Source organism: Bos mutus, chromosome 25 (genome assembly GCF_027580195.1).
Source record: "Bos mutus isolate GX-2022 chromosome 25, NWIPB_WYAK_1.1, whole genome shotgun sequence".
Taxonomy (NCBI): domain Eukaryota; kingdom Metazoa; phylum Chordata; class Mammalia; order Artiodactyla; family Bovidae; genus Bos; species Bos mutus.
Genome location: NC_091641.1, coordinates 1,759,268 through 1,777,234, shown reverse-complemented (window position 1 = coordinate 1,777,234; position 17,967 = coordinate 1,759,268). Strand labels below are relative to the sequence as shown.

At 53.0% G+C, this 17,967-nt stretch overlaps 1 long non-coding RNA gene across 1 annotated transcript; it reads right to left on the bottom strand.

The window, feature by feature from the left end:
- Positions 1 to 4,901: 4,901 nt before the first annotated feature.
- LOC138985624 (uncharacterized) lies at positions 4,902 to 7,600 on the bottom strand. The gene is made up of 2 exons (XR_011462669.1): positions 7,171 to 7,600; positions 4,902 to 5,167 (listed from the first exon to the last, which is right to left on the bottom strand). It is a non-coding gene; the product is annotated as an uncharacterized lncRNA (long non-coding RNA).
- Positions 7,601 to 17,967: the final 10,367 nt, after the last annotated feature.

Below are 17,967 nucleotides of genomic sequence, written 5' to 3'. Positions count from 1 at the left end.
CCAAGAGTTCTCTAGCACTACAATTAGAAAGCATCAGTCCTTCGGGGCTCAGCCTTTTTTATGGTCCAGCTCTCACATCTGTACATGACTACTGCAAAAACCATAGCTTTGACCAGACAGACGTTTGTCAGCCAAGTGATGTCTGCTTTTTAATATGCTGTCTAGGTTGTCAACAAGATTGTAACAAATTCAATAGAGACTTTTAAAACAGTCCACATAAAAAAAAATTTTTAAAAAACAAACAAAAAAAACCCTGTTGTATAAATCATGAAGTGCAACATATTCAAAGGATATAATTTTAAGAGAGGTGGAGGAGAACTGTGGCTTTAATCCAGGGAAGTTTCCGGAATCAGATCTCTCTTGCCCGGATCCTGACTGTGGAGGATGCTGGTTAGATGTGGAGAATACTTCTTTCAGTCTAGTAGAAGCAGGTGGGTATTTCTGTAGCGGGTTTTCCTAGACCAGGTGGGTAGAGTCCTTTATCTAAAAGGGCCTCCGGTTACAGTGGAATTGCCTCATCTGATGCCCCTGGAGACAGAGACAGCTCGGCCGAGAGCTTGCTTTCCACTCCACCTCACGCCAGCAGGAGACAGAAGCTCCTAAGACCTTAAAGGAAACCAGGGCAGCCATAAACTCTATTTACAGCCTTCGAGGGCCTGAGAGAAATGCTGAGAAAAATGAGTTGCTGAAAGAACCAGATAGTTATTCTTTTTTTTTTTTTTTACCTGAAAATAAAAACTCACCACTGAATCATAAAGCGGGCTGACCGCGAGGCCTCCAGCTGGAAGGGTCGCTGAGGGCCTGCAGGCACCAGCTGGGGCCTGGGGGGCAGTTTCTCTTCTCGCCGGGACCCCCGCTTGCTTGGGGTGCAAGCGGAGCTTCCTGTCTCGCCCACGTCCAGCCGTGCCCACCTCCACCTTCTTCCCAGCGGTCTCGTGTCCTCCTTTCTGACGGTGCTTCCCTCGACCTCTCCCTTTCCTTTTTATGAAATGTGTTTCTCCATCCGCCTACTTCCTTTCTGCTTCCTAGGAGTGTTGACCGATGCACCGAAGTGATGGAATCACATAAAACCTGCCAGAAAGTGCCTGAGCACAGGGAAGCTTGTGCCCCCAGCATGGCAGCCCCAGGCGCTGTGGCTAAAGGAAGGTGGGCTGCAGCCCCGGGTCCAGATGACCCGCAGGGGCCTGGGGGCTGGGGCAGCTCCAGGGAGCACTGGGCTGGGTCAGCGGCAGCGGGAGTCAGAGGGTTCAGAGCGGCCCAGGGCAGGACCCGCTGGTGACCACCAGACCCCCCTCCCCCAGGAGCTCAGGGCCCAGGTGGGCAGAGACGTGGGCAGAGGGCACTTTGCAGAGATTGGGGTTAAGGGGGCGTGGGGACAGAGGGAGTCTGACACCCTGGGGGCAGCCGACATCCGGGGTGCCGGGGGCTCGGAGCTGCTCCAGAACCCTCCTCATGGCTGTGCTTCTCTCCCACACTCACCCCTGACCCCTGGTGGGAGCGGTGGATGAGGTCCTGACGTGGATCCCCCTCCCATCTGGGATGCTGCTGGTGCTCACTTCACGGGACACCCACTCACCCGGCAGATGCTGTCTGAAGTCTTCAGGGTCGAGCAGAGGGTGTAGGCTCACCGACTCTGGGCGCCTCCACCACTGACAAGCTGTGTGACCCTGGGCAAGTGACTTGAACTCTCCGTGCCTCGGTTTCCTCATCTGTAAAGGTTAAATGAGGTAATGTTTGTAAAGCATTTGGCTGAGCGCCTGGCATACAGTAAACACGGTATGTATGTTTGTTCAGTAAAGAAGCTGGGAGACCAGGGATGTCCCTGACCCCATGCAGCCTTCACTCAGGGATGGAGACCAACAATAGACATGTGAGCCGATAAGTTACAGAACTGCAGCAGCAGGAGGAGATTAAATCAGCAACGGGACACAGCGTGAGCTGCAGGTCGCGGAGCATTATTTTAACCCAGGAAGTCAAGGGAGGCCTTCCAGAGGAGGGGCATCTGCACGGAGACCAAAATGATGAGCGTGACTAGCTGTGCAAAGATCAGAGCGTTGGATTCCAGGCAGTGGGCACAGCACACGCCAAGGGCTGGTGCGATGGGGCAAAGTCAGGCGGATGTGGCTGGAGCCCAGCGGGCACTGGGGGACGTTATGTGTGAAAGAGGTTGAGAGAAGCAGGTCCCGTGGGGGCTGTGGTCCTGGGAAGGGATTGGGATTTTTTCTAATTGCAATAGGAGACTGTACTCACTTCCTTGGCTTCCCTGGTGGCTCAGCAGTAAACAATCCTCCTGCCAATGCAGGTGACTTGGGTTCGATCCTCTGGGTTGGGAAGATCCCCTGGAGAAGGAAATGGCAACCCACTCCAGTATTCTTGCCTGGGAAATCCCATGGAGGGAGGAGCCGGGCGGGCTACAGTCTACAGGGTCGCAAAAGAGTCAGACACGATTCAGACTAAACAATAACAATTCATTTCTTCGGGCTGTAGCAACAAAGTACCACAAACTTGGTGATTTAAGACAGGAATGTGTTCTTTCCCAGTTGTGGAGGCCGGAAGTCCAAAATCAGGATATTGGCTACAGTCTCTCTGCAGAATCCAGTGGCGGGTCTTTCCCTGCCTATTCCAGCCTCTAAAGATGGGCCTAAGTGTTCTTTGGCTGCGGGTGCCTCCTTCCAGGCTCCATCTTCACCTGGTCTGTGTGTGTGGGTCTCTGTGTCTTCTTTGTATAAGGGCATTAATCATCGGAGTTACAATCTAAATCCAATGTGATAGCGTCTTGAGATCTTTAACTTAATCACATCTGCAAGACCCTATTTCCAACTAAGATAACATTCACAGATGCCCAGGGTTAGGTGTGTGCTCAGTCATGTCCAACTCTTTGCAACCCTGTGGACTGCAACCCACCAGGCTCCTCTGTCCATAGAATTATCCTGGCAAGAATACTGGAACAGGTTACCATTTCCTCCTCCAGGGGATTTTCCCGACCCAGGATTTTGAGCCTGTGTCTTCTGTGTCTTCTGCTTTTGTCAGGCGGATTCTTTACCACTGAGCCACCTGGGAAGGCCTTGGACACAATTCAATTCACTGGACGTCTATGCAGAGGGGATCTATACGACCTGACTTTTGATTTAACAGGGTCGTGCTGACTGCTGTGCGGAAAAGAGCACAAAGATGGGGAGGCAAGTTATGAGGGGGCGGGGGTGGCTCTTGCAGGCAACATGGCCAGGGGTGATGGGTGAGCAGGAGAAAAGGCGTTTTCCTGTTGAACATAAACAATTTCATGGATCACCAACCTCAGATGAGGCCCCTCTGTGCCCATGATGGGTCAAGACGGCAGCAACACCCTTCCGAAATCACATCCGAAACAGACGAAACGTGGACACCATCCAAACTGCACAATCAAACATCCCCCTCCCAGCTAATATGACGCGCTCTCTTGTTTAACTAATCACAATCCCAGCTAATATGACGCTCTCTCTTGTTTAATCAATCACAATCCCAGCTAATATGACTCTCTCTCTTGTTTAACCAATCACAATCCCAGCTAATATGACGCTCTCTCTTGTTTTAACCAATCACAAGTCCAGCTTCTCCCCATCCGTCTCACAGTCTAGATAAGAATTATTGAGATGCCCAATCAGAGCATCACCCTGACTCCCTGACGGCGTCCAGTCCAGGGTGAAGCCTTGCTTCCCCGGACCCCCACCCAGATCACACACCAGAAGCCCAAGTCCTGTGGTGTGATGGGTCCTGACTGAGATGCCCCATGTTCCCAGGCTGTGTTCAGCCTTGCTGCGTGGAACCAGGAACCAGGCCAACCCGGTTCAACCACAGCTGCGCTCCTGGTGGTCTCTGGCTGAAGGGCAGGGCGTGCTCTGTGGGTGTGGGCCCAGCGCCCTGAGCTGGGTGTGATGCTGTGCTGCTGCTCTATTGAAATTCTTAATCGGTTTTGAACGGGGGGCTCTGTACGTTCATTTTTCACTGGGCCCTGAAAATTCTGTAGCTGGTTCTGCTGAGGAGTACTCACAGTGGCTGATGCCAGGGTCGCTCGGGTGGACAGTGAAAAGTGGGTGGGTTCAGGACTTCCTTGGCCAAAAAAGAAAAAGTGGAAAAATTTAAGGAAGAGGGAGAGAAACCTTGAGTTTGGGGCTGTGTACACTGTGCCCTTTATCAAAAGGGAAGACGTTGGGTGGTGAGGTCCAGCAGGTTTGGGAGTGGGACCGGGGGCCAAGAGTCTCCATTTGGTGAAAATATACTTCTTATCGGGCCTCCCTGGTGGCTCAGCTGGTAAGGAATCTGCCTGCAAGGTGGGAGACCTGGGTTCGATCTCTGGGTTGGGAAGAGCCCTTGGAGAAGGGAAAGGCTACCCCCTCCAGTATTCTGGCCTGGAGAAGTCCATGGACATAGTCCATGGGATCGCCGAGAGTCGGACACGACTGAGCGACTTTCACTTTCACACTTCTTACCACACATTGGGAAACAGACATGCCTCAGGACAGCAAAGCCCATGCACCAGAACCACCGAGCCTGTGTTCTAGAACTCGTGAGCCACGACTACTGCAGCCCGCGCGCCCTGGAGCCTGTGCTCTGCAGCAAGAGGAGCCACCGCCACGAGCAGCCCGAGCCCCGCAACTAGAGAGCAGCCCCCATTCGCTGCAACTAGAGAAAAGCCCTCACACAGCAACCCGGCACAGCCAAAGACAAATAAATAAAAAAAATATAGAAATGGCAATTTGGGGGGAAAAGGAAAGATAACATTTGAAAAAAAAAATGGTGACTCAATACTGCTGTTTTGCAAGCTATTACCATGGAGGACGGGGGCAGGGGAGAAAGTACTGAGTATAGGGGACTTAGGGATCTTTCTGTAACATTTCTTAACTGTACAAGAATCTACAACTATCTCAAAATTAAAACTTTAATTAAAAATCGGTGACCCAGAAAATCAGGAGGAGGATGGAACGCCAGGCAGCTCCGGGCAGGTGCTGCTCATTCGTATTCATCGGCTCTCGAATCTGCAAGGAGCTGGGGTGCGGCTGAAGGCGGGGTCCGTGGGGTCAGTGGCAACAGCTGTGGATCCTGAGTGTCCCTCTTGCTGTTCTCGAGGTGGGGCTTGTGGCGTGGGGAAGATCTCATCTCTCCGAAGCCCTGCCAAGCACCGGGCATGGACCTGATGGAGGAAAGTTCCATGAAGAAAGTGACTCTGGCACTCAGTCCCTTTAGCTGGTTCAGGTCCCTGCAGCAGGGGGTCAGACACGGGGAGTCTGGGGACCATGACTGGGAGCAGAGGCCAGAATGACTTCAGTCGGTCCCCACTTTTATGCCCCCATTAGCCAGGCTCGGGCTGCCTGAGGTGGGGGTGGGGAGCACCTCATCTTGATATTTGCAGATTTATTCACAGAATTCCCCACACATCTGGATGAGAATATATGACTTGCCCCCGGAGGAAATAGTTAAATGATTGCTAAACCACAAAATGTTCCTGTAAAATTTGCTTCCATATTTTATTAGACGCAGATGAGCATGAATTATTGTGAAGCCAACAGGAGGGTTTGCAAATTCAGTTCTTGCTTTTCCATAAACAGCTCTTCCGTGTCTAGATAGTTATGGCAAGGTTTTAATGAATGTTGGCTTGTGATGGAACTGCTGAATAACTCATTCATTTATCCATTCATCCATCCATCCACCCACCCAACATTTATTAGGCATCCACTGTATGCCAAGTGTGTGTTAGTTGCTCAGTCATGTCTGACTCTTTGAGACCCCATAGAAGGTAGCCCTCCAGGCTCCTCTGTCCATGGAATTCTCCAAGAATACTGGAGTGGGTTGCCATTCCCTTCTGCAGAGGATCTTCTCAACCCAGGGATTGAACCTGGGTCTCCTGCATTGCAGGCAGATTCTTTACCTTCTGAGCCACCCAGCTAATACCAGCTAAATTGCAGCTCAGGTATCGTTCTTGTTGACTTGCCTTCACCATCAGATGTACAAGGCTGTTGTGAGATGAGCCAGTTTTGGGCTTTACTGTCGTGGGAGGGACACCCTTTTGGGGGAGTGGGCTTTCTTTCATGTATCTCAGGAGGCCACTGGCCACAGAGAAGAGGGAACATTTCCTCATACCTGATTGTGGTTGGATATGCTACCTAACATTAAATTATTCTTTCTTAAGATCTTCTCATTTGTGTCAAGGTGTGAAATTTCTTGGGGAAAAAGTGGACACAGTTGAACAAGACTAGCTTTCAAGTTGAATGGGTCTTATTGGTTTCTCACACTCTGTGGGGTTCTGTCAAATTGATCCTGGCAGGGCAGGCCACGAGGTCTGCTTTCCACTCAGACTGCCCAGCACAAGGCTCTGAGAAGCTGGGGATAAGAGAAGAAGCAACATTTGTTCCTCCTCCCTCGTTTGGCAGTTGAGCAACAAGGATGGCTTGTAAGATCCAGGAAACCAGAGAGACTGGGGACCCTTTCACCATGCTCCCTCTGCCCCCTAAAGACAGGAGTAGGGTTTATGTCTGCTGCCTTGGCCTGAGCTGTGGATGGGAACATGGTCACCAATGACAGGGGGCTGGGCTCACCCCACTGGGACCCTGGCCTTGGAGGGCTCTGTGGCTCTGCAAGCTGACACTCTGTGGGGGGAGCGTGGAGTCTGCCTTGAGAAAGACTTCTTAAAGAGAAAGCAAGAGGTAGAGGACTTCCCTGGTGGTGAGCGGTCAGGAATCCACCTGCCAATGCAGGGGACACAGGACCAACCCGTGGTCCGGAAAGATCCCACGTGCCTCGGGGCAGCTGAGCCCGTGCCTCAAGTCCTGCAGCCCACGTGCCCTCGAACCTCTGCTCTGCAACCAAGGAGCCACTGCAGTGAGAAGCCTGTACCCAGCAACCAAGGGGAGCCCCCGCTCGCCGCAGCAGAGGAAAGTCCAAGAGCAGCAACAAGGACCCAGCACAGCCAAAAGTAAGTTAATAAATAAATTAATTTAAAAAGGCCAGAGGGGGAAGGGTGCCCAGTGGTGTCCCCTCTGCTGCGCGGGTGATGTCTGGGGTTCTCACGCAGCCTGCGTGGTGCCTGAGCAAAGGAGTCCCTCCTGCCCCCAGTTTGTGGGCAGAGAGATGGCCCCGCAAGTCCAGGAACACATCCAAGATCACCCAGTGCGTCCTGGAGGCCAGACTGAAACTTACCATCCTTCCTCCGTACCGCGGCTTCCCAGACAGGGGCTCTGTGTGTCGACCTTTTCCCAAGGCAGACGTGGCTGGAAAACCAAGGACTGGGGGTGTCAGTGAGGAGGTCCCTGGGCAGGGCGGGGTGCCCTTCACTGCACCTGTCCGCAGGTGAGGTCAGTTGAGAGTGACCTGGGAACGTCCAGAAGCATCACCTTCCATCCAAAGACTACGGTTCATGATCAGGCCTGGCAGACACACGTGCTCTCCTCTCCATTCCAAGTAGTGGGCGACTGGGTTGCTGAGACATTCAGGAAACAGAGTTGGTTAGAAATAGGAATTCAGACGAATTGCTCCTGAAATCCAGAGGGCCCGGGGAGGTGGTGCGGGAGGAGGGATGCCTGGTTCTTAGGACTCAAGAGCTCAGCAGCAGCCCTTTTGGTTCAAGCTTGGAAATTCATACTGAAAAGGGCTGGCTCCCTCCTCCCTCCGTCTTTTGTTCTGTTCAGTCCTTGGTGGACCGGATGAGGCCACCTGCGCTGGGGAGGACCATCGGCTGGACTGAATCCAAGTGCTAATCTCATCCAGGAACACCCAGGAGGAGTGTTTAATCTGGGGATCTCCTCAGCCAGTCAAGTGGACACATTAAATAACCACCACCGCTTTCTTCCTTTCATTCATGAAATTAGAGGCATGGTCTTTGGTAGCTCAGTTGATTTCCTGGGGGAGAGGAGGAAACACAGAGTTCCTGGTGCCTAGGTTAGGGCGGAATTCTTGGAGGAAGACGTGGAAAGAGGAGCTTCCCTGGTGGCTCGATGGTAAAAAAAAAAAAAAAAAAATCTGCCTCCGATGCAGGAGACCCAGGTTCCATCCCTGGGTCTTGGGTCGGGAAGATCCCCTGGAGGAGGAAATGGCAACCCGCTCCAGTATTCTTGCCTGGAAAATCCCATGAACAAAGGAACCCGGCGGGCTACAGTCCAGGGGGTTGCAAAGAGACGGACACAACTGAGCGACTAAGACTTTCAACACTTTCAGAGGAGCCAGGACAGCTCTTGGGGAGGAGAGGTTGAAGTAGAAACACAGGAAAGGGTAAATGAAGATGCACCGGTGTGTGACATTCTTTGAGGGTCACAAGCAAAGGTCAGAATATCTTTTGATAGTTTGTTTCTTGGAATGTGCTGCCAGGTGGGATGATGGGATTAATCTAGATACTTTTTTTTTAAGTTTTAAAAAGTGTTTTTTTTTTTTGCTGTGGACCATTTTTTAAAAATCTTTGTCGAATTTGTCACAACATTGCTTTTTTTTATGTTTCGCTATTCTGGCGGACACGACTGAGCGACTGATCTGATCTGATCTGATTCTGGCTGAGAGGCATGTGGGATTTTAGCTCCCCAACCAGCCATAGAACCTGTAGCCCCTGCACTGGAAGGCAGAGTCTTACCCACTGCACGGCCAGGGAAATCCTTAATTTGGATGCATTTGGAGAGTGGCCATCAGAATTTGAGAACTCAGGTGTTGTGTTTAATTGTACCTCCTATTAAAATAATCACTCAAGATCTGAGCTCTGGGTAATAAAGGATGTGACTGGTTCCTGGGAGGGAGCTTGGAAATCTTGGGAACTTCCTGAATGATAGGAGTGTCTGTTATTTCTCAGGGACTCCTAAGGTCACACCTAGGTTTACGATGGGGGTGGCCACGCCACAGAGACCAACCCTATGACTAGCAGGCTGGGTCCTTGAGCCAGGTGATGTCAGCATGTTTCGATCTGAATGTTTGTGTTTCCCTCAAATTCACATGTTGAAATTCTAACCTCTAACCTGATGGTATTAGGAGATGGGCCCTTTGGGAGGTGATCAGGTCAGGAGGGTGGAGGTCTTGTGAATGGGACTGCGTACTTATGAAAGAGGCCCCAGGGAGCGTCCTAGGCTCCCTGGCCACATGAGGACACCGTGAAAAGATGGCCATCTGTGAACCAGGAAGTGAGCTTTCAGCAGACACTGAATCGCCTGGTGACATGATCCCACACTTTCCAGTCTCCAGAACTGTGAGAAGTAAATGCTTGTTGTTTCTAAGCCCCCCAGTGTAGGTGTTATAGACTGTTGTTACAGCCAGCCAGTCTACAATGAAATGCAGACTTACAGTTTATATATATAGTCTGTACTTTGTTCCAGTAGCAAGAATGGAGCCAGGCACAGCCCGCACTTTGGGGATGGGTGGGGGAGGAGGGTTGGAGAGTGAGTTCAATCACGTGGCCAGTGACTCAACTCGTCATACTTACAATGAAACCCCGATAAAAGCTCTGGCCCCTGACCTTGGTGGAGCTTCCTAATTGAGTCCACGGGTATGCAGGAGGCTGACACATTCAGATTTTATGGCGAGAGGGCGCAGAAGACCCTCCCAGAACCTCGCCCTGGGGCCTCTTCATTTGGCTGGTCCTGACCTGCACCCTTTATAATAAAACTGTAACCAGAAGGATGGGCTTCCCTGGTGCTAAAAGAATCTGCCTGCCAATGCAGATTTGATCCCTGGGTTAGGAAGATCCCCTGGAGAAGGAAATGGCAGCCCACTCCAGGACTCTTGCCTGGGAAATCCCATGGACAGAGGAGCCTGGAGGGCTATTGTTCATGGGGTCGCTTAGCAACTAAACAACAAAAACCAGAAGGACAGCCTTACCAGCAAACTGTTGAGACCGACGGGGGTTGGGAAAACCTTCCAGATTTGTGGCCAATTGGTCAGAATTGTGGGTGGGCTGGAGACCGCCAAAGTGTGGCTGGTGTCTGAAGTGGGGGCAGTCTTGCCAGGGACCGTGCCCGTGAACCTGTGAAATCTCCTCTAACTCCAGGTGGTTAGAGTCAGAACTGTGCTGCGTTAACTGCAGAGACACGAGAACGCCACACCTCACTGCATCTCTCTCAACAAGAAGAATCTCTCACGAGCTGAGTTTGTGTCAGGCATGGCGGTGGGGTCCACACATCCCACCTAACTGTTGAATGTCATGTTACTAAAGGGATTCATGAAGCTTAGAATATTGCTAGTGTCAAAGGGGCGACACTGTGAAAAACACACTGAGATCGGAATTACTATTTTTAGGTGGGTGCACAGATTTGGAGGACCAGATTTTCATATAAATTCATTAAAACAAGGAAGTCTAAATGCTTCGTGAAATGAAGGGCTGCAGAGTAATTTTCAGCCTTGTTTTAAGAGGTATTCAGTTGGTGAAGACTTGGAAAGGATGCTGGCGGCTGACAACCTTGCCCTATCCTTAGGTCTCCTGGGATGTGCCAGCTTGCTGACTGCTAGGCTGGGGTACACTGTTGGCTGGCACTTGGGGCACAGTCTACCAAGAGCAGGAGGATGGGCTTAGGGATATCCTGGTCCTCACGGGGCCCAGGAAGAGAACAGGTGGGTGAGGGCCTGCGTGATCCCACGTTAACGTGTTCCTGGACTGGAAGCGAGGCCCCGCCTGTCTGTAGGGTGGACAGTCCCTCTTGTAAGGACACTCTCACTGGACCGGCGCCTCCTGTGATTCAGCTGATCTCAACTCTAACCTTAATAAGCAAAGTGAAAGTCGCTCAGTCGTGTCCGACTCTTTGTGACCCCATGGATTTTACAGTCCATGGAATTCTCCAGGCCAGAATACTGGAGTGGGCAGCCTTTCCCTTCTCCAGGGGATCTTCCCAACCCAGGGACTGAACTCAGGTCTCCCGCCTTGCAGGCAGATTCTTTACCAGCTGAGCCACCAGGGAAGCCCAACCTTAATAATGACATCTGCTTCCAAATGAGGTCACCTTCTGAGGTACTCGGTGGAGATGAACTTTGTGGGGACACCAGCTGACCCATTACATCCTCTAAATGTCTATCAATCGGTAGACAGATCAAGGGAATCAGAAGAGGCCCACTGTCTGTGTTATCACAGCAGAGCTGGGCTGGGAGTGAGGTTATCTCAATGGGAAGACAGAACATTTATAAACTCCTGAGACTGTCCCCAAGCACAGGAGGTCCAAGGCCGCTGCCCCCTCTACTCTGAAGAATCTGCTGGACATCCTTCTCTCTTTCTGTTGTCCTCAGCTCTTCAGGAAGAAGCCGAACCCTTTATTTACAGTCTAAAGAGATGACCTGAGCAAGGACTAATGGGTTAAGCCCAGGGACAAGATGACAGTTCTCTTCTGCCTTCTCAGTCCCAACAAAGGCTCTAAGAAGAGACCAGGATGCTGTGGGCTGGAGCCGAGGGCTGGACGGGGCCCAGGGCAGGCTCGCCCCTCCGTCGTCCGTCCCACCCTAAAACCAGCTAGAGCCCCCAGCAGAGAGCAGTGCTGCAGCCGCTAAGCAAGGTTAGGGTTTTGCATTTCAAAGGGCAAGTGGTTTCTGTCTCCAGGCAACTTGTAATTCTTTTGTTCAAAGAATAAAAGCACAGTTGGAGACCAGAGAGGGGTATCAGGACTCTAAGAGTTCCGAAATCAGAGGGCGTTCCCAGCTCTCTGCCTGACTTCCTCTACCGACCCCGCTACTGACTCCCGCTGGGCCTGTGGGGGGAGTCTGGTCTTCACCAACACATGGGCAGAGCCAGAGCAGAACTCAGGTCTGCCCTGCCCTGACCCTGGATATCGGCTCCCTCTGGGTGCCTCACTTGCCTCACTCCCCTTGCAGGGGCGGGGGTGGGGCGGGGGTTCTTACCTTTGTTCTCTGCCTCTCTGGTCCGGCCTGCAGGTGGCCCCTCTTTGCCGGCTGTCTGTCTGTGTCTGGGAGGCAGGCTGGTGGCTGTCAACAAGAAGCATCAGGATTCAGCCAGGCCATGGCCCACCTGGCGAGTGGGGCAGGTTTTTCCACCCCCCACCCCCCCCACCCCCGCTCTCCTAGCTTTGCAGGACTATTCCCTGGGGGACAGTGTGGGTGACCCTGGAGACAGGAGGGAGAGGAGCTCAGGATTGCAGATATTGAACCAGGGCCAATCTGAGGAGAAGTCAGAGGGTTTGAGGGGTCGTGGACAATCTCCCAGGGAGTCCCCACGGCCAGCCCAGGGCACAAGAGGGTCAGGGTGGGGGCGAGGGTGGAGGGCCCAGTCCAGCCTTGAAGAGCATCTGCCTCAAGAAGGATTAAATAATGAAACACCGCAGCTACTTACAGAACCACTGTCCGAAGGGTGCTTGTGAATTCTCTTTGATTTCTCCTTTGCACCCACGGAGTGTTCCTGCCTTCTGGGGACCTGAGACTCCAGACTGGCCTAGAGTTTGATTCTTGGTCCAGCAGGCTGCTCCAGAGGCAGAAAACATCCAGACTTCCTGGGCCCCCAGTGCACCCCAGCCAGTCGGGATTGCTGGAGTTGCCGCTGGGATGCCCCGTGCCCCCCTCCAACCCCGCCCCCCAGGCACGTGAGCCATTCTCTAGGGGGTGTCACAGACAACCCCAGTGAGGAAAAGAGAAACCTCCTGTGTATTTTTTTTTTAACAAAGAGTGAACTTGTTAGTTACTCAGGTGACAAGAGAGTAGAGAAGCTAAAAGGTAAAATCAGGCAACTCAGGACAAGTGGTCTCTCTGAATACCCTGTAGTATGTGGTTTGCACAGAGAAAAGCAGATCAGAAATCAGTGGGATACCACCTGGGGGGTGGTTTTCAGTCAGGAGGGCACACTTTTCCCAATTCCAGGTTGGGTGATTTGCCCAGGGCCCCCAGGGGCTGGGTGGTGGAGCTAGGACCACCCAGGTTGTCGGGTCTCTTGGCTGCTTTGCCCAGTCTGGGTCTCTGGTGAAGGCTGTAGGCAAAGGCTCTCCTGGTTAGGCCAGGATGAGAGACCCCATTCCTGTTCCCAAAACAGCCACAGAGCCGGAGGAGCATTGCTTGGTGAGAGATGGGAACGCTGAGGCTCTTAGGCCTTGGGGGCCCCGCCCTTGGTGAGACAGGCCTGCCTCTCCCCGCTCCCACCCCCCCACCCACCGCAGTCACCCAGGAGGGCCACTGAAGGACAAAGCCGGAAAGAGGCCCCAGCGCCTCGTCAGCTGGCATCACTCTCCGCCCTCCCCGGGCACTTTACACATTCAGAACCTATTTTAGAAGCAGCAGCTCATCCGATTCTCTTTAATGCACTTCCAGGCAGCACAGATGTGCATCAGGGAAAGAACGTTCCTGGAACCAAAGCGCTTCTGTGGGCTCATGATCTGCTCCCCGGGCGCCCACTCCCAGGCCAAGCGCCCCCCATGAATCACGCATGAGAGCTGGTGGCTGCCGTGCATTCGGGAGGCAGAGGGTCAGGGCTCCAGCTGTGGGGGGGTGGGTGCAGGCCTGAAACCGGGAAGCGCTGGAGGCCGGGGGCGGGGGGAGGTGAAGCGTCCAGAGCCCTGCCCCCGGGTCACGTGGGACCGGCCCCTGGCTCCCGCCCCTCCCGCAGCGGTCGTCCGCGTGCGACAGACTTTAGTGAACGGAGGACTTGGCGCCTGAACAGTCCCAGATGGACTGGCTGGCGGGGAGGAAACCGACGGATGACAAAACAAAGCGGCGGGGAGGGGGCGGACGCGCCACAGGTGAGGAGAGGACGAGCGGCCAGGCTAATGAGAGATTCAGAGCCAGGCGGCAACTCCCGGATCAAAACCGGCGCAGGGGGCTCGTTAAAACACACAGAGACATAAATTACGCCCTGCGAGCGCCTGTCCTGAAAAGCGTGTTAGCCAGACAGGCAGATGATGGAGGGAAGATGTCTGATGTTTCTGTCGGTTGCAAAAATACATGTTTTTGATTCGGAGGGGGAGGCACCAAAGTCCATGATTTAACTTTTAAGGGAATTTTCAAAGTTTCTTTTTTCTACTAACCAAAGCTGAAAAATGTGTCCCTGGAAAGGAACATGAAAACATGTTACTGAGAGATTTAGTCTCTCCCTTCCATGAAGTGAAGGAAGTAGGAGGCTAGACCAGCCAAGTGGGTGTTCCCACCTGCTGTGGGTGCCCTGGGGGAGGGCCTGGGGTGGGAGCAGGGCTCGGATCCAGTGTCCTTTACTCACTGCAGGCTCCTAGGCTGCAAGACCCGGGCTCTTTCTCTGACTCATCACAACCCACTTGCTGGAAGGCATGGAGCTACCTGTCTCGGGCACCCCCGCCCCCGCCCCCAGATTCCCCCCCACCGCCCCCACCCGCCCTGGTAGATAAGGACTCAAGAGAAACCAGCAGGAGTGGACCTAAGGTCTGGGAGGCCTGAAGCTCAGACCACTGAGGGAGTCTCAGGAAGGATAAGCACACCACGTATGTAGGTATGAAAGTAAATGTTGATTTAGAATGAGAAAGGAAATCACACAAGGAACTGGGGCCCTGGAAATCCTGGTCTCTTCCTGCAGTGTCTTTAGCAATTTAAGAGACATGCTTGCTGGTTCCAAGCTGACTTCTCTCCCCACCCAGGACACTCTGTGACTCCCAGCATCTTCTAGCTCTCCCAGGGGCCCAAGCAAAGGAGAGGTCTTGACATTTGGGGCTTCATCTGCCCCTGGAAATGAGGCTGCCTAGAAAAGTCACCTCTCTGCCTTGGCTGGGATATGCCTGCGGTGGGATCCAAGGTCTGTAAGGAAACGAGGGGCAGGAGGGTTTGGAAAGACCTAGAACTGTGCTCTGGGATTTGGGAGCGGTTGCCCAGAGGCGGCCAGGTTTGCGGGTTTGCAATTTCAGCTGATGGAAATCTGACCAATTGAATCCCACCCTGTTCAGAGAAAGATCACGTAACAAGTAGGGGCTGGTGAGCTGAGGCCTGGAGGAGACAGCAGTGGGCAGAGCTGTCTGGCTGGGGCCAGGAAGGGGGCGTCTTGGCTCCGGCATCCGGTTGTCTGCCAAGGCTGACCCCTGGCCTGGGAGATGGAGCCTCCGGTGGCCTAGACCCAGAGTTTCCCCTAACCCCCAGGCTTACCTCACTCTCCGTGTTCTGGGCTAATCCAGGGAATCTGTGACATCACAGTCAGACTCCCAGAGGTCTGCCTGCTGGACAGGAGAGTGCAGGATGTGGAATAAGGTCTGTCCATCCAGAGTGTCCGGCTGATGGTAGCCTGGCTCTCATGCCCGAGAGAGAGAGAGGGCATCGATCTGTCAACCCACACAGCCCACAGCTGTATTTCTCAAAGCAATTCACTAAATTGACATTGTGGCTTTTATTTATCACTTTCTTTGAACTTGGTTCATGCCAGCTCACCCCCAAGAGAGATGGGGCCATTTCACAGTGCTCACAGAATCACGTCTGGTGCAGAGCCATAAATATCACTCGAAGGAATGGAAATTAGACTTTGAGCCTGCTAGAGAAGGCTGTGCACCCAGACAGGAATGAATTCCCAAAGAAAATGGCCACCTTGAGAGGGACAGACTTGGGGAGCAGCTGGCTGGGCCTGGGTTCTCTCTCTGATTTGTCATAGTGAAGCGTGGGTTTTTTTCTTTTTTAAAAAAATAACGTATTTATTTATTCATTTTGTTTTTGATTGTGCTGGGCCTGTGTTGCTTCCTGCGGGCTTTCTCTAATTGCAGTGAGCGGGGACTGCTCTTCGTTGTGGCACGTGGGCTCCTCCGTGCGGTGGTCTCTCTCGCTGCAGAGCACCGGCTTTAGGCACAGGGTCTTTGGTAGTGGCAGCAGGTGGGCTCAGCGGTCGTGGTGCACAGGCTCAGCTGCTGCACGGCAACTGGAATCTTCCCAGACCCGGGATCGAACCTGGGTCTCCTGCATTGGCAGGTGGATTCTTGCCCACTATATCCTTTTTAAAAATTTTTATTGGAGTGTATGCTAGTAGATTTATTATAATGCTGTGTTAGTTTCAGGCGTGCAGCAAAGTGAACCACTTATACACATATCCACTCTTTTTTAGATTCTTTTCCCATATAGGCCTTGAGAGTTTTAAATAGAGACCCCTGTGCTATACAGCAGGTTCTTACTAGCTATCTGTTTTATAGATGGTAGTGTGTATGAGTCATGGGCGAAAGTGGAAACTGCCTCAGAAACGTGGGCACCCCTCAGTTACCGGCTGACCTGTGTACCTCCCCCCATTCATTTGTGGGAGTCCTCGCCCCAGCATCTCAGACTGAGGCTCTGTTTGGAGACAGCGCCTTTCAAGAGGTGGTCATGTTACAGTGAGGTTGACAGCCACCTCGGAATGCTGCTTCTGGGGTCCCGGAGCTGAGGGCTCTGTGCGTGCCCTGCAGGAAGCTCACCCAGCGCACCCCAGGGCTGGCCTCCCTGCCCGCCTTCCAGAGCCGTCTGTGCTTTCCGCTGGCACCATGCCCGCTTAGGGAGACCCTGGTCTTCTCTGCCCTGTTTGTCCCGGCTGTGCCACCTCACGCCACACCCAGAGGCACCCATACCTGTGTGTATGGAGAGGACACAGAGGATTTCGAATTCTCTACCGACGTGACGTCAGCCACCCCCGGTTTGGGGGAAGAAGCCGCTGGGGCCACATTGATTACAATCCCATTTACACTTTGTGAGTGGAGGTCATGCAGATGTCAGGGTTGTTTACTCCAAGGAGCCCACGACCAGAGTGCCAGCCTGGCCCAGGCCAGCCCCTGCATGGGAAGCCACGAGTCTGTCTCTGGGTACACTTCAAATGAAGCAAACTCTCCGCTGGTTCTGACACCACTTTGCCGCCCGCTGCTTCTGAGCAGGTTCTGAGCGACTGCCCAGATGTCTCATTCTAGAAGATTGCGTGTTTGTGGAAAGCTAGCGGAACAGGATGTAACCGCCAGGGAGAAAGAGCAGGGAGTTGTACACCAATGAGGGGAGGGTCATTTCTTAACTGTGTCCCGTTTCGTGTGAGCTCAATAAATGTACACGTGAGCTGAAAAAATATTAAGATGAAGTCATATGGGTGCGTCCTAACCGAATAGGACTCATGTCCTATTAAGAAGAGGAGATTAGGACACAGACACACAGAGAGGGAAGACCACGCGTAGGCACAGGGGGGTGATGGCTGTCTACAAGCGGACGAGAGAGGCCTCGGAAGAAACCGACCCTGCTCACACCTTGATCTTGGACTTCCAGCCTCTGGGACCTGGGAGAAAATAATGTCTGTTATTGAAGCTGCCCAGTCTGTGGTCTTTGCTAAGTCAACCAGAGCAAAGCGACGCATCTTTCACCCTCTGCTGGCCCCCGTGGAGTCCTGTTGACAAGGATGCCTGAATTCTGGAGCTGCTCCCTTCTCTCCACCCCTTGCCTGCAAACTCCATCTCTTACCCACATGGCCAAGACAGCCTCTTCCACTCTGCAGCCAGAAGGGGATGTCCTTTCTTTTATTTTTTGGCTGCAGCACGTGGCATGTGGGCTCTTATTTCCCTGACCGGGATCAAAGCTGTGTCCCCTGGAGTGGAGGTGCAGAGTACTAACCACTGGGCTGCCAGGGAAGCCCCCAGGGTGGTTTTCTAAACTGACCACCTTCCTTCCCAGCTTGAAGACCCCCATGCCTCCCCACTGACCAAAGATAAGCCCCAAACTCTTGAACATGGAACTCTGAGCCCCCTTCCTCCTCCCTGGCCTCATCTGCCCCCATTCCTGCTTCCTCCTTTGCTGCAAATTGTCTGCTCTCCCCCGACGCCCTGCACTTTCGGGTCTATGTAACAAAGTACCACAGATGGGGAGTGGGGAGAGGGTTTAAAAAATATACATTTATTGCCTCCCAGATCTGGAGGCCAAAGACCAAGATCAAGGTGTGCGTAGGGTTGGTTCCTTCCCAGCACAGTGAGGATCTGCTCCAGGCCTCTCTCCTGGGCTTGTGGATGGCCGTCTTCTCTTGGTGCCTGCACGTGGCATCTCTTGGAATGACTGCCCCTTGCTCCTCATTGTCCCCATATGAGGACACAGGTCATAATGACCTCA